The sequence below is a fragment of the Schistocerca cancellata genome, chromosome 9, assembly GCF_023864275.1.
Source record: "Schistocerca cancellata isolate TAMUIC-IGC-003103 chromosome 9, iqSchCanc2.1, whole genome shotgun sequence".
Taxonomy (NCBI): domain Eukaryota; kingdom Metazoa; phylum Arthropoda; class Insecta; order Orthoptera; family Acrididae; genus Schistocerca; species Schistocerca cancellata.
In genome coordinates, this window is record NC_064634.1 from 172,255,085 (window position 1) to 172,270,471 (window position 15,387).

The 15,387-nt window shown below is 45.5% G+C and overlaps 1 protein-coding gene and 1 non-coding gene across 4 annotated transcripts in view; one reads left to right on the top strand and one right to left on the bottom strand.

The window, feature by feature from the left end:
• The window catches only part of LOC126101143 (afadin), a 1,121,024-nt gene that overhangs the window by 156,602 nt on the left and 949,035 nt on the right, over window positions 1-15,387 (bottom strand). The gene's annotated exons all lie outside the window — the stretch shown is intronic.
• Window positions 14,612-14,685, top strand: Trnat-ugu (transfer RNA threonine (anticodon UGU)). Its single transcript has one exon. It is a non-coding gene; the product is annotated as a tRNA-Thr (tRNA).

Here is a 15,387-nt window from a genome sequence, read left to right on the forward strand (position 1 = left end):
GTTTGCCGTGGCATACGGAGCTCCATCGCAGTCTTTAACACTGGTAGCATGCCGCGACAGTGTGGACGTGAACCGTATGTGCAGTTGACGGACTTTGAGCGAGGGCGTATAGTGGGCATGCGGGAGGCCGGGTGGACGTACCGCCGAACTGCTCAACACGTGGGGCGTGAGGTCTCCACAGTACATCGATGTTGTCGCCAGTGGTCGGCGGAAGGTGCACGTGCCCGTCGACCTGGGACCGGACCGCAGCGACGCACGGATGCACGCCAAGACCGTAGGATCCTACGCAGTGCCGTAGGGGACCGCACCGCCACTTCCCAGCAAATTAGGGACACTGTTGCTCCTGGGGTATCGGCGAGGACCATTCGCAACCGTCTCCATGAAGCTGGGCTACGGTCCCGCACACCGTTAGGCCGTCTTCCGCTCACGCCCCAACATCGTGCAGCCCGCCTCCAGTGGTGTCGCGACAGGCGTGAATGGAGGGACGAATGGAGACGTGTCGTCTTCAGCGATGAGAGTCGCTTCTGCCTTAGTGCCAATGATGGTCGTATGCGTGTTTGGCGCCGTGCAGGTGAGCGCCACAATCAGGACTGCATACGACCGAGGCACACAGGGCCAACACCCGGCATCATGGTGTGGGGAGCGATCTCCTACACTGGCCGTACACCACTGGTGATCGTCGAGGGGACACTGAATAGTGCACGGTACATCCAAACCGTCATCGAACCCATCGTTCTACCATTCCTAGACCGGCAAGGGAACTTGCTGTTCCAACAGGACAATGCACGTCCGCATGTATCCCGTGCCACCCAACGTGCTCTAGGAGGTGTAAGTCAACTACCCTGGCCAGCAAGATCTCCGGATCTGTCCCCCATTGAGCATGTTTGGGACTGGATGAAGCGTCGTCTCACGCGGTCTGCACGTCCAGCACGAACGCTGGTCCAACTGAGGCGCCAGGTGGAAATGGCATGGCAAGCCGTTCCACAGGACTACATCCAGCATCTCTACGGTCGTCTCCATGGGAGAATAGCAGCCTGCATTGCTGCGAAAGGTGGATATACACTGTACTAGTGCCGACATTGTGCATGCTCTGTTGCCTGTGTCTATGTGCCTATGGTTCTGTCAGTGTGATCATGTGATGTATCTGACCCCAGGAATGTGTCAATAAAGTTTCCCCTTCCTGGGACAATGAATTCACGGTGTTCTTATTTCAATTTCCAGGAGTGTATGTAGCGCAAGGGAAGTAAACTGTGCGCTGTCTTCAGAGAAATGGCCGCGGGTTACGACCGCAGGCCGTACCTTTAGACAGAGGCGTATACAGGGTGTTCGGAAAATCCGTTACAAACTGTTGGGACTTGCAGATCGGAATGAGTACATAATATTTTGAACACAAACCCGTAACCGGAAACGTCATCCATCGACGGTACAAAGCGTCAGTATAGATGGTGATTCCGTGATGATGTTAAAAACTTTCTAGCATGATATAGAAGGATAAATGTATCAATATGAGGGAAGGGTCCCTGCATCGGGAACTAACGAGTCGGAAGTTATAAGCGAAAACCGTTCTCATACCTCGGGCAGTTGAATACATGTACCGGCGCTGTTGTTGCTAATATTGTAGGGCAGGTAACTCCGAGGTTGTAGTGTGGACCGGAAGAGGGAAAAACGTCCAATTGGCTCCAAAATGCATATTTGGGCAACTATGAGCATTGTTCATCTTCGCTACTGTCAAACACATCGCCTCTACTTATTTCAAACGTAGCTTGCATTTATCATGAGTCTCTCGTCCAGAAGTCGCAAGCGAGTGGAAGAAACGAATTTGCTTCGGTGCATAGGAAGTGCATACGAATAACTCGTAAAATTACAGGCCAATATCCTTAAAGTAGGTTTCCTGCAGAATTCCTGAGCATATTCTAAGCTCGAATATAATGGATTTCCTTGACACAGAAAAACTCCTATCCACAAATGAATACAGACCTAAAAAGCATCGCTCGTGCTAAATTCAGCTTGCCCTTCCCGCGCATCACGTCCACCGAACCACTGATAGCGGACAACAGGCAGATTCCACATTAAATTTGGATAGCTCAATCGGTAGAGCATTTGCCCGCGAAAGGCAATGGTCCTGAGTTCCAGTCTCGTTCCGGCACCCAGTTTTAATCTGCCAGGAAGTTTCACATCAGCGCACACTCCGCTGCAGAGTGAAAATCTCATTCTGGAAACAGATTCCATATTCCTAGATTTTCAAAAAGCGTTTGACACAGTACCGGGCCGCAGACTCTTAAGGAACGTCCGGGCACACGGGATGGGTTTTCAGATACGTGAATGGTTCTATGATTTCGTAAGTAATACAAGCCAGAAAGTTGTCCATGATGGCGAGTGTTCCTCGGAGACAAGGGTATCGCCAGTGATGCTCTCCGAAGTACTACTTGCTCTAAATGTAACAAGATGAAAGAAATAAGGAGTCGCACGGAATCGTGTAGGCAGCAGCTTTCTCTCGCTCCATTTGCGAGTAAGCAAGAAAGGGAATGAATAGCAGTAATACAATCCGCCAATCTCATGTATAAAATATCTTTAAACGTCTGATTACCGTACAAATGAGTTAATGTGTAAATATTTATCTTTAAGCAAGTAAGCGAGAAAACGTTAAGGAAAGCTTTGAAATTTAGTTTAAAGGTTGTTAAAATCTCAAAGTGCTCTCATTACGAAAAACTGGACGACTAGAAACTGTGTAATTTGCGCTCCATTTTAGGCAAAAGCTAGTTGTTCAGGCATCTCAATGTTTAAATAATGGCGTCGTACTCCTGAAATGAATGTCGCACGATGATGTAGTTCTGCAGGTGTAATAAGTTCAAATGGTTCCAATAGCTCTGAGCACTATGGGACTTAACTTCTGAGCTCATCAGCCCCATAGAACTTAGAACTACTTGAACCTAACTAACCTAAGGACATCACACACATCCATGCCTGAGGCAGGAGTCGAACCTGCGACCGTAGCGGTCGCGCGGTTCCAGACTGAAGCGCCTAGAACCCCTCGGCCACTTCAGCCGGCTATATTAAGTGATATACGTAGATACTGTAAACGAAGTGAGTGGGAATAGGGATAATGGGAAAGAAGTGAAAAATTAAAACTTCATGTCTGATGCTGACGTTTGACTGCATGAACAGTGATTATGTAGTGGGCGGTACACTACTTTTTTCCTTTCATCGTTTTGTGAGGGTGCCAGCGACAAAAAGGTTCTTAATTATTGGAAAACGTGTTCAAGTTTGCTGAAAGTTGCTAAGTGCTGTCATTCTCAAGTCAACGACGAATAAAATCCGTGTATCTGCGCAGCGTCAGTTACGGTGCCCAAAGGCAAACACAACATTTCTAACTGTAATGTTTGTCTTATTGTTTGCCACACGAGACTAGGCCTCATAATGAGTTGATTATGATGGCATTTGAAATTTTTAAATTCGGCCGATAGCTACGCTAAACACTGAATATCAAATTTTTGCTGCCCCTGTATTGCATGCTACCGTATCCTGGGATAGCGTTTTAGTAATGTAGACAACATGCTGTCAGCACCAACGTACACTGCATGAACCGAACACCAACTACACAAAAACAATCGTTTTAGCACTGAAAGACGCATGGATAGATATCTCTCCAGACTGATTCTAACATCCTCGACATCTTATTTCTGTTTTCAGATCATGGAACAGCGACTAGCTATTAACACCACATGCAGTGCATTTCGATGACTTTCGGCCATTCAGTGTATATTAAAATGGAAGCAATACTACTCATTTTAACCAGGCCATTACTGCATCTGGAGGTATTTGCAAAGATTTTAGCTCGCCACTAGAAATGTACATTCCACACAATAAATGGCGATTCGTTGACAATCTTTCTGCAGCTTCATCCAGAATGGCCTCACAGGACCTATTTTCATTCATTTTCTATATTATCATCCGATTACTCTTTCACTTGAGTTCTTTTTTCGCTTTCCTTGAGAAGATTGACACTTTAGAACTTTCTGCTAGACACGGCCATGAGATTGTGGACAGTCTTTGCACCCAAGAGGTCTTTACGTTTCTTTCGTGCGCGAAGTGTTGTTCGTTCACGATGACATCAAAAGCATCCGGACATCTATTAATGGAAAGTAACAGGGGGAGCCCCCCCCCCCCCCCCCCACTTCGCCTTTATGAACTGAACTCTGCTGGACACAATTTCGATGAGGTGTCTGAAAGGCAGTCCATTCTTCCGCAAGAGCCAAAAGCAGCGAAGGAATATTGGACTCTGCCGGGCTGAGTGGCCGAGCGGTTCTAGGCGCTACAGTCTGGAACCGCGCGACCATTACGGTCGCAGGTTCGAAACCTGCCTCGGGCATGGATGTGTGTGATGTCCTTAGGTTGGTTAGGTTTAAGTAGTTCTAAGTTCTAGGGGCTGATGACCTCAGCAGTTAACTCCCATAGTGCTCAGAGCCATTTGAACCAATATTGGACTCTGCGATCTGGAGCGATATCGAAGTTTTAACTCTCACCAAAGACGTTCCATTTGGTTGAGGTCAGGACACAATTTCAGGAATGCCCCCAAACCACCCAGAAAGCAACTCTGCTTTATGACAGCGTGCACTGTCACACTGATACACACCGTCATCGTCTCCGAACTGTTCCTCTGTTGTACGCAGCACACAATGCTATAAAATGTGTCCTTATTCTTTCGCATTTAGCGTTTTCTGAAGCGCAATAAGGGAGCACACCTCAACCACAAAGAACACCCCCATATCGTAACACCACTTCCTCTGTACTAAACTGTTGGAACTGCGCGTAAGGGAAGGTACCGTTTTACATGCATTCACCAAACCCAATACTTTCCATCGGATTGCCACAGGGTATAGATGTTAGCCATCTATCAGAAACACTCGTTTGCGCTTATCCACTGTCCAATGTAGTCGCTCGTTACAATACTTCGAGTCGCTACACAAATAAATTGCTTATGAGGAGCCGTTCGACGACATTACTCTTAGCTCTCCATGCAAAGCAAGTGCGCTAGATGGACTGCCGGCAGCATTTTAGAATTCAAAAGAGCGATTCTAACCACTGATTTAATTCGACTTTCTAGAACCATCCTCTGCAATGTCTGACGGTCCCTGTCCATGAGTTCAGTCTGGTCTTGGTACGGCTGTGGTTGTTCCTTAGAGTTTCCACTTCGCCATCACATCAACAACATTCGACTTGAGCAACTTTAGAAGGGTTCAAATGGCCCTAACGGATTTGTTACTCAGGTGACAACCAATGACTAGTTCACGTTCGGTGTCACTGAGCTCTCTTCACCGACCCATTCAAGCTGATACAGCTTCTCTATTGACAACACAATACTATGCGCCTCCTTTTACATTGGCGGGTGTGGCTCTTGTGACATCTAGTGGTTGTTGTGGTCTTCAGTCCTGAGACTGGTTTGATGCAGCTCTCCATGCTACTCTATCCTGTGCAAGCTTCATCATCTCCCAATACTTACTGCAACCTACATCCTTCTGAATCTGCTTAGTGTATTCATCTCTTGGTCTCCCTCTACGATTTTTACCCTCCAAGCTGCCCTCCAGTACTAAATTGACGATCCCCTGATGCCTCGGAACATGTCCTACCAATCGATCCCTTCTTCTAGTCAAGTTGTGCCACAAACTCCTCTTCTCCCCAATTCTATTCAATACCTCCTCATTAAGGAGAAAATATAAAAATGCAGTAAAAGAAGCAGGCAAAACGGAATACAAACGTCTCAAAAATGAGATCAACAGGAAGTGCAAAATGGCTAAGCAGGGATGGCTAGCGGACAGATGTAAGGATGTAGAGGCTTATCTCACTAGGGGCAAGATAGATACTGCCTACAGGAAAATTAAAGAAACCTTTGGAGAAAAGAGAGCCACTTGTATGAATATCAAGAGTTCAGACGGAAACCCAGTTCTAAGCAAAGAAGGGAAAGCAGAAAGGTGGAAGGAGTATATACAAGGTCTACACAAGGGCGATGTACTTGAGGACAATATTATGGAAATGGAAGAGGAGGTAGATGAAGTTGAAATGGGAGATACGATACTGCGTGAAGAGTTTGACACAGCACTGAAAGACCTGAGTCGAAACAAGGTCCCGGGAGTAGACAACATACCATTAGAACTACTGACGGCCTTGGGAGAGCCAGTCCTGACAAAACTCTACCATCTGGTGAGCAAGAAGTATAAAACAAGAACAACATAGTAATTCCAATCCCAAAGAAAGCAGGTGTTGACAAATGTGAAAATTACCAAACTATCAGTTTAATAAGTCACAGCTGAAAAATACTAATGCGAATTCTTTACAGACGAATGGAAAAACTGGTAGAATTCGTCCTCGGGGAAGATCAGTTTGGATTCCGTAGAAATGTTGGAACACGTGAGGCAATACTGATCTTACGACTTATCTTAGAAGAAAGATTAAGGAACGGTAAACCTACATTTCTAGCATTTGTATACTTAGAGAAAGCTTTTGATAATGTTAACTGGAATATTCTCTTTCAAATTCTAAAGGTGGCAGGGCTAAGATACAGCGAGCGAAAGGCTATTTACAATTTGTACAGAAACCAGATGGCAGTTATACGAGTCGAGGGACATGAAAGGCAAGCAGTGGTTGGGAAGGGAGTGAGAAAGGGGTTGTAGCCTATCCCCGATGTTGTTCAATCTTTATATTGAGCAAGCAGTAAAAGAAACAAAAGAAAAATTCGGAATAGGTATTAAAATCCACGGAGAAGAAATAAAAACTTTGAGATTCGCCGATGACATTGTAATTCTCTCAGAGACTGCAAAGGACTTGGAAGAGCAGTTGAACGGAATGGACAGTGTCTTGAAAGGAGGATATAAGATGAACATCAACAAAAGCAAAACGAGGATAATGGAATGTAATCGAATAAAGTCGAGTGATGCTGAGGGAATTAGATTAGGGAATGAGACACTTAATGAAGTAAAGGAGTTTTTCTATTTGGGGAGCAAAATAACTGATGATGGCCGAAGTAGAGAGGACATAAAATGTAGACTAACAATGGCAAGGAAAGCATTTCTGAAGAAGAGAAATTTGTTGACATCGAGTATAGATTTAAGTGTCAGGAATTCGTTTCTGAAAGTATTCGTATGGAGTGTAGCCATGTATGGAAGTGAAACATGGACGATAAGTAGTCTGGACAAGAAGAGAATAGAAGCTTTCGAAATGTGGTGCTACAGAAGAATGCTGAAGATTAGATGGGTAGATCACATAACTAATGAGGAAGTATTGAATAGAATTGGGGAGAAGAGGAGTTTGTGGCACAACTTAACAAGAGGAAGGGACCAGTTGGTAGGACATGGTCTGAGACATCAGGGGATCACAAATTTAGCATTGGAGGCCAGCGTGGAGGGTAAAAATCGTAGTGGGAGACCAAGAGATGAATACACTAAGCAGATTCAGAAGGATGTAGATTGCAGTAGGTACTGGGAGATGAAGAAGCTAGCACTGGATAGAGTAGCATGGAGAGCTGCATCAAACCAGTCTGAGGACTGAAGACCACAACAACAACAACCTCCTCATTAGTTATGTGATTTACCCATCTAATCTTCAGCATTCTTCTGTAGCACCACATTTCGAAAGCTTCTATTCTCTTCTTGTCCAAACTATTTATCGTCAATGTTTCACTTCCAAACATGGCTACACTCCATGCAAATACTTTCAGAAACGACTTCCTGACACTTAAATCTATACTCGATGTTAACAAATTTCTCTTCTTCAGAACCGCTTTCCTTGCCATTGCCAGTCTACATTTTACATCCTCTCTACTTCGACCATCATCAGTTATTTTGCTCCTCAAATAGCAAAACTCCTTTAGTGGTAAATTCCGCAATACATTGTGGTGTCAGAATCAGACAGTCTATTTAGGGCACCTCCTCGAATTGAGAGCAACGCATATGCGTTTTGAGAACACCTGAGCTTCGCTACTTTGGTTCGGTATCCGTCATAAGACACGTCCCGGAAGGAACATCACTAGACAACGAGATTCGCAAATTACATTCTGGCAAGAGTGTTACGGGATCTAAGCGACCTCGATCGTAAGCCTTGTTACACGGCCGTGTGATGGATTGTGGCATCAAACATTAAGGTGCGCAGCGACACAAATCAATATAACGGCGGTCGCAGGCGGTACTGAAATACGCATCAGTCCGGCGTCGCCTGATCGCCACTCTTGCCGGCCAACTGCACGCACTGCGGCGGTTCCTGGATTAAACAGACGACAATGAACTAGCAGGTAGATGTGCTGAGGCGTGCTGCTGTATGAAACACCACCCCTAGTTTCCTCGAAGTGTGCTGTCGACAGCACGCTAGCGAGAAATTAGCCGTTGGGAAGAATACGTATGAGCTGCTGCACAGAGAAGATGCTTAAGCTGTATAAAGCAGGATAAGCAGCAATCTGTTGGCAGAGTATAACGCTGATGCAAGTACAAGTGGTTCGAAGCACACCGTTCAGCACACACTGGTGAACACGGGGCTCCCCAGCAACAGGCCCTTACGTGTTCCTGTGATGGACCCAACGACATAGCCTAGGACGACAGCACTGGGCACGGGATCGTCAGATTGGCTAGTGGGTCAACAGAACGTGTCGCCTGGTCGGATTAGTGGTGCTCTTTGGCACACGAGATCGACAGTCGTGTCCGGATACGCTGTCATCCACGCGAGCCGCTGCTCGATAGATGTAACGCGCCACGGGTGCAGGTCGCTTGTGGAAGTATTACGAGCATCTACATACGTTACGTACTCTGCAAGTCACACAAGGTGCATGCAGGATGGCACTCTGTAGCTCTGCTAGCCATTCCCTTTCCTGTTCACGTGGCAAATGGAGCCAGGGAAAAACTAATGTCTCTATACGCTTCTACATGAGCCACGATTTCTCCTTTTTGAACAGTTCTCGGGTATCCGACCGGGTAGCGTCGTAATTCCACCACAATATTTCGGCAGATGTACACGGTGCCATCCTCGGGTGGTTTCTGACGAATACTGTGCTGTTCCTCTCGGCGCCCTATATATACTAGCCGATACCCCCTCCACTGTGCCTCTCCTGGTGAATTTGGTGCGGCCGGCGTGGCGACTACTGGAGGTGGTGGGCAAGCGGCGCCTGGGTCTGAACTGGGGTCTGCAGTCTCCCTGCTGCCGCCGTCGGGGGCGGTCCTCGATCTCTGGCACCTTATCTTTCTCTCCAGGCTGAGTGCAGGGTTCCAAGCCTGACTCAGTTGAAGGCCGCTGTCTTTATTAATTAGATCGCCCTGTAGTCGGATTTCGATGGCCTCTTTAGTAACGCAGTCCCAGAAGTAGGATTGACAGAGTATTTTTGTTTTTCCGTAGTCCATAGTATGGCCGGTCTTTATACAATGGTCAGCCACGGCTGATTTAGTGGCCTGGCGTTATTCGGTATGGCGCTTGTGTTCGCGGCACCTCTCTTCTACAGTGCGGACTGTCTACCCAATGTATGATTTTCCGCACTGACAGGGAATTTGATACACGCCCTTTTTCCTCTTATCTTGTATTCGATGTCCTTATCCGAAATGTTTATTGGTGTCAGGACGATCTGTTTTCTGCCGCAAATGCTAGTTCTCTAAATTTTTTACTATTTGCTGGCCGCGCGGGATTAGCCGAGCGGTCTCAGGCGCTGCAGTCATGGACTGTGCGGCTGGTCCCGGCGGAGGTTCGAGTTCTCCCTTGGGCGTGAGTGCGTGTGTTTGTCCTTAGGTTAATTTAGGTTAAGTGGTGTGTAAGCTTAGGGACTGATGACCTTAGCAGTTACGTCCCATAGGATTTCACAAACATTTGAACTATTTGCTGTTGCCGCCGCCCCCCCTCCCCCCGCTTTATATTGTGATAGTTTCCTGGAATTTTAAGGTTTAGCATACATTTACTTGTTTAATTTTCCTTAAATTGTCAGTAGCACTGACTCATATGATTTGAGCAGATGTTGAATGACTGACAGGAACAATTTTGTGTGGAAGAAGTAGCTAAAGGACATGCAGGATTCAGAGAAACCTGTCGTTGGTGAGCCGTGGCTGGTTCGATTCGTGGTTGTCTTGGGTTAAACCTTGGTTGCAATCCGGTGGTTTTATTTCTCCTGCGGTTATCGCGATAATGTTGCTGTCCTCTCAGTGAGTGGCAGCACCAGCGTGTATCGATACTAGTACTGCTGTACTATCTTTGGTGTGGCGGATATGTTTCTGGCTGGACGGTGTGTGACCAGTCGGTCGGCTGGCGTGGAGCAGCAAGGAAGTTTCCGTCGTGCGTACTATGGCCTGGGCCGCTGGCGATGTGCACGCGAGTTTGGAGTGTGAGGTGCTGCTTGCGAAGGCTAGAAACTTCGTCGCCCACCGGTCTTGAACGTGAAAGCTGAGTCCTCACTTAATCTACTATCGAGCCTGAACTTCTTACATTTCTTCGTTTGATCCTGGTTGTCACTTTTAGGGCATTCCCGCGAGCAACAACGTGTGTGTATTCAAGTCGGCTAAGATTCCAGCCGTCTTGCTGTTGAGTTTAACTTAATTTATTCCCTGTTATTGAAATTGACCAGCGGTATCTTCTGCCATGTAGCCGTTGACGTTCCGGTTAGCTGTCCTGGTCGTTAGCGTAATTTTCGGCAGTGTATTTTCCTCGTCATGTTGTTGCTGTCCAGCGCGGCGTGTAGTTCGACAGCTGAGGTGTTGTTGGTTGTTGTGGGCGCCAATATTGTGTGTACCGTGTATTGAAATCTTGGGGTCGTTTTGCTGGTTGCGTGGAGCGGAACTGACTTTATTGATTGGTCGGTCGGCTGCCTGTCGGTTGCGTTGCCTTCAGATTAAGAAGCCGTTGGACAGGCTGCCTGTCTGACCTAAACGGGCGTTAGTGTTACAATCCCAGGTCGTCCTTAGAAACTTCTGAGCGCCGTTCCTTGTGTGTTACATAGTAATTTCCCTGTTTGGGTTTGAGTTATTTGGTTGATGTGTGGCCTTCACCCGAGTATCAATATCTCTTAAATTAATGGTCTTGTCTTGCCCTTTTGCATTAATTTTTTAAGATAAGGCCTTCTGCCTTTTGATTGAAACTATTAAACTTATTGCTTAATATGCGGCCTCCACCCGAGTTCCATTAAAACTAAAGTGCTAATGCCTTCAGCCTGTTTAGATTGAAGATTTAGAAAATATTCTTGGGTGAAACCTCCAGAAGAACCTTGTATTTCAATATCTTGCTTAGGCCTTGTATGTCGGATTTTGAGTGTGACCTTCATCCGATCTAAAGTTAATCAAAGGAGGTCGATTAACGTTTCGAGTGTTTTGCAACCTTGTTGTAATATTGTGTGTTGTTAAATAAAGTTTGTATGTTGAGTGCAACTGACAGCAACTTATTTTGGCTCCTTTCCACAACCTAATCCGCTCCGTCCTGCTAGCCCAGGCATTTCACTTGGCTCAGCTCGAGTGTTCAGAAGGCTCAGCATTTCTCTATTTCTAGGATCCCCACCAGGTCTGATTACTGCAAGACATCGAAACAATTCAGTGGCGCGCTACTAGATTTAAGTTCTGTCGTAACGCGAGAATTATGTACATGCTCCGTGAAATGGGAGAGTGGCTACATGTTGCGGGCTTCCGGCACACATACTTCTGCTACGGTACGGATACAGGTGCAACAGTGTGCGATTGAAATAGCGCTGGAAATGGAAACGTACTCCAAAGTTGAAGTACGCGGAACAGTTCGATCGCTGGAAATGGAAACGTACTCCAAAGTTGAAGTACGCGGAGCAGTTCGATTTTTGTGGCCGAAACGTCTAAATTGCACAAAGATTCGTCGAGAAATTCTGGCGGCGGATGAACCAAATTCAGTGTCGCGTCCAGCTGTTATGAAATGGTGGCAACAATTTGGCCATGACCGCAGACACGTGAGTAGTGCTGATCGGGAAGTTTCCACCTTTTCGGCAAGCTGCAAGAATACCAGGGAGAGGGGAAGAAATGTTCTAACGATGCCGGCGTTCATACACAGTCGTCGAATGACTCCGTCACCAAGGACCAGAATCTATTGTCGAGGAACTGAAAGATTGGTAGAACGTTCCTATAGCTCTTTATAGAGACTTGGCGAAAATGTTGAAAAACAGTGTCATGTGTCTGTGTCTGATATGTTGTGCTACCTAGCCACAAAGCATGTGGAAGCACGGCAGCACCTGGTCTAGCCCTCTGACAAAGGGAGAGTGACCAAATAATATTTAATTAATATAAGCTGCGACACTGTCGCGAATAAAACAGTGACCCGTATATACAATAAGTTTCCTTTAATTTACGTCTATGGTCACAAACTTTTTGTTATCAGATTACCGGTTTCGGTCGATAATGACCATTATCAGATCTGCAGCAAAAACGGGAAAAAAAACATAGATATACTCGCAGATTGTCTACAGCTTAAAAACAATACATGAAAAGTACTACTGTTCAGTTCAAACTGACACAGACACATGACACTATTTTTCAACATTTTCGCCAAGTCTCTATAAAGTACTACTGACAAATACATGCATTCGCTTTTAAGTATGAAGAGGCATACCTGTTTTATAAAAACAACATCCTAATGTACTGCAGCCATAGTGGCATCGTCAAATGTTAAATGCAGAATCAGCACCAGCATCGTCAACTATATATAAATAACATCATATGCACGACTCATGTTGTCAGCAGCACTACTGTTCAGAACAAGCTGCCGCACAGTAGCCACAAGCTGTTTGTGTTGTAAGTTCACCAGATGTCGCCAATGTCGGCATACACTGGTTTTCAATAATTAATTGCACAGCGAAAATACAGAGGGATACAATAGTTGATGTCTGTAATGAGCTTATAACGTATATAAGGGAGTATAGTAAAAAATAGCGATGAAAAGCAACACGACGAAAGTAAGATTGTTAAAAGCGGAAGAGTTAAGAAACAATAGTTGACATATGTTCTAGTGCCAATATTCTAGATAATGACATAAATAATAAACATCTTTGATAGTGCACCGGATAATATAAAACTACCATAAAACAAATCGCTAAAGAAGCCACAATGAAAGAAAACAATGCTACATATTACTGAAAACTAGTGTATGCCGACATTAGCGACATCTGGTGAACTTACAACACAAACAGCTTGTGGCTACTGTGCGGCAGCTTGTTTTGAACAGTAGTGCTGCTGACAACATGACTCGTGCATATGATGTTATTTATATATATTTGACGATGCTGGTGCTGATTCTGCTTTTAACATTTGACTATGCCACTATGGCTGCAGTACATTAGGATGTTGTTTTTATAAAACAGGTATGCCTGTTCATACTTAAAAGCGCACACATGCATATATTTGTCAGTAGTACTTTTCATTATGGTCTATGTATTTTTTTAAGTTGTAGACAATCTGCGAGTATATTTATGTTTTTTCCCATTTTTGCTGCAGATCTGATGATGGTCGTTATCGACCGAGACCGGTAATCTGTTAACAAAAAGTTTGTGACCATAGACGTAAATTAAAGGAAACTTATTTAATTAATACCTTTGATTACAGACGAGTTGATTGATATAGATTATGGGCGAGTCGTCCCTGTAGTTACAAAGTTAGTTTAATTAAATGCCAATTAAATCGTATCAAATGAATTTCCCCCAGCAATTACGGACTTCCGTAGGCATACCTCATCACTGAACTTCCAGTTAGTGAAAAGATTATAATTTTCTGACGTCTGGTTTAATTAATACATTATTTGTACAATTTGGCGTACTCCTGGAAGGTCAAGGTAGACGTTGGTTTGAACTTCAGTCCTCCTGCACCAGCGGCGGAGGGATACATCCCACTCGCCGTTTTCGTAGAAGACCCGCTATTCCAGCTCCCATTCTGTAGACCGCAGGCCTGCCTTGACGGGCCGGAACAAACTCTCAAGAGGCGCACCTGTCAGTGGTCACAGGGCTCCTTGTTACCGGCGGAGGCATACAGTGCGTTGGGTCTTCGAACACGGAAATGACGTGACGTCATCGACGGCGCCATTGAAGTCAGTTGTTAGTTGGAGTAGGTTTATGATCATCGTCAGCTAGTGAGTTAACGCCATTATGGGCGAGTGTGATTACATCTTGCATTGGTAGAGGCAACTGATCGCGCGACTCGCTACATTACTGATATGGATATACTTATCCATATAGGTATACAGTTCTGGCAACACCGGCCATGACCTTCTTCTTCTGTGCGGATACACAAATATTCCCCGAACTCTTACGGGACTTGGTAAGAATGTCTTCCACGAGTAATGAGCGTGTTGGGGTGGGACAAAAAAAAAATGGTCAAATGGCTTTTAGCACTATGGGACTTAACTACTGAGGTCATCAGTCCCCTAGAACTTAGAACTACTTATACCTAACTAACCTAAGGACGTCACACACATCAATGCCCGAGGCAGTATTCGAACCTGCGACCGTAGCGATCGTGCGGTTCCAGACTGTAGCGCCCACCCCGGCCGTCGGGGTGGGACACTACGAATGTAGTGTGTGGACATACAAGGTGAGAATGTGGGTCTCGTGGAAGTGGTGAGCGAGATAGTCTCTGCAGTCGCGCTATCCTCTGTGTCCCCGGTGGCTCAGATGGAGAGAGCGTCTGCCATGTAAGCAGAAGATCCCGGGTTCGAGTCCCGATCGGGGCACACATTTTCACGTGTCCCCGCTGATATATATCAACGCCCGTTAGCAGCTGAAGGTATTAGTATAAATCTAATTCCGCTACATTACGGCCAGTAATCAGTTTCCTCGTGCTAATCTGTAATAATTTCGACGCAAAGCAATAGGGTATGTACGAAACAATACGCGCGGGAACGCATCATGTTTCTGAAGTAGCAATTTAAACCGCCCCTCCCTGGGACGGGATATTCAACTCTCATTACTATTAGTATTTAAAGTGTGCCTCGGTGTCCCTCTCCTAATTCTGAGGTTACACCATTCATCACAGTGTCTGTAACGTCTTTCCTGTTTAATTGTTCTTGTGTTTTGATCTGCAGCAAGACAAGTTCTTGCCAGTTTCTTAGCTTAATTTGTGATGTGTAGCCGTTATTCGCTTGTAACAGAATACCTCTCATTTAATGTGTGATTCTGGGACAATATATGCCAACATTTTACCAGATCTGTCTGTTTTTACTTGGTCTGTGGCTTCCCCCAGTTTTTTTTTTCCATTTCGAATACTGAAACCAGCTAGACGTGATGGAGCCTGATGCCGGCTGCGGTAGGGACAACGGACAACAGCAGGTGAGATTCAACAACGCCAGCTCACTTAGGTGAACAAGACAAACTGACGGCCAGTTTAAACACTGCTACCATTCTTTCAATTAATGTCATCATCTCACGTCATCTCA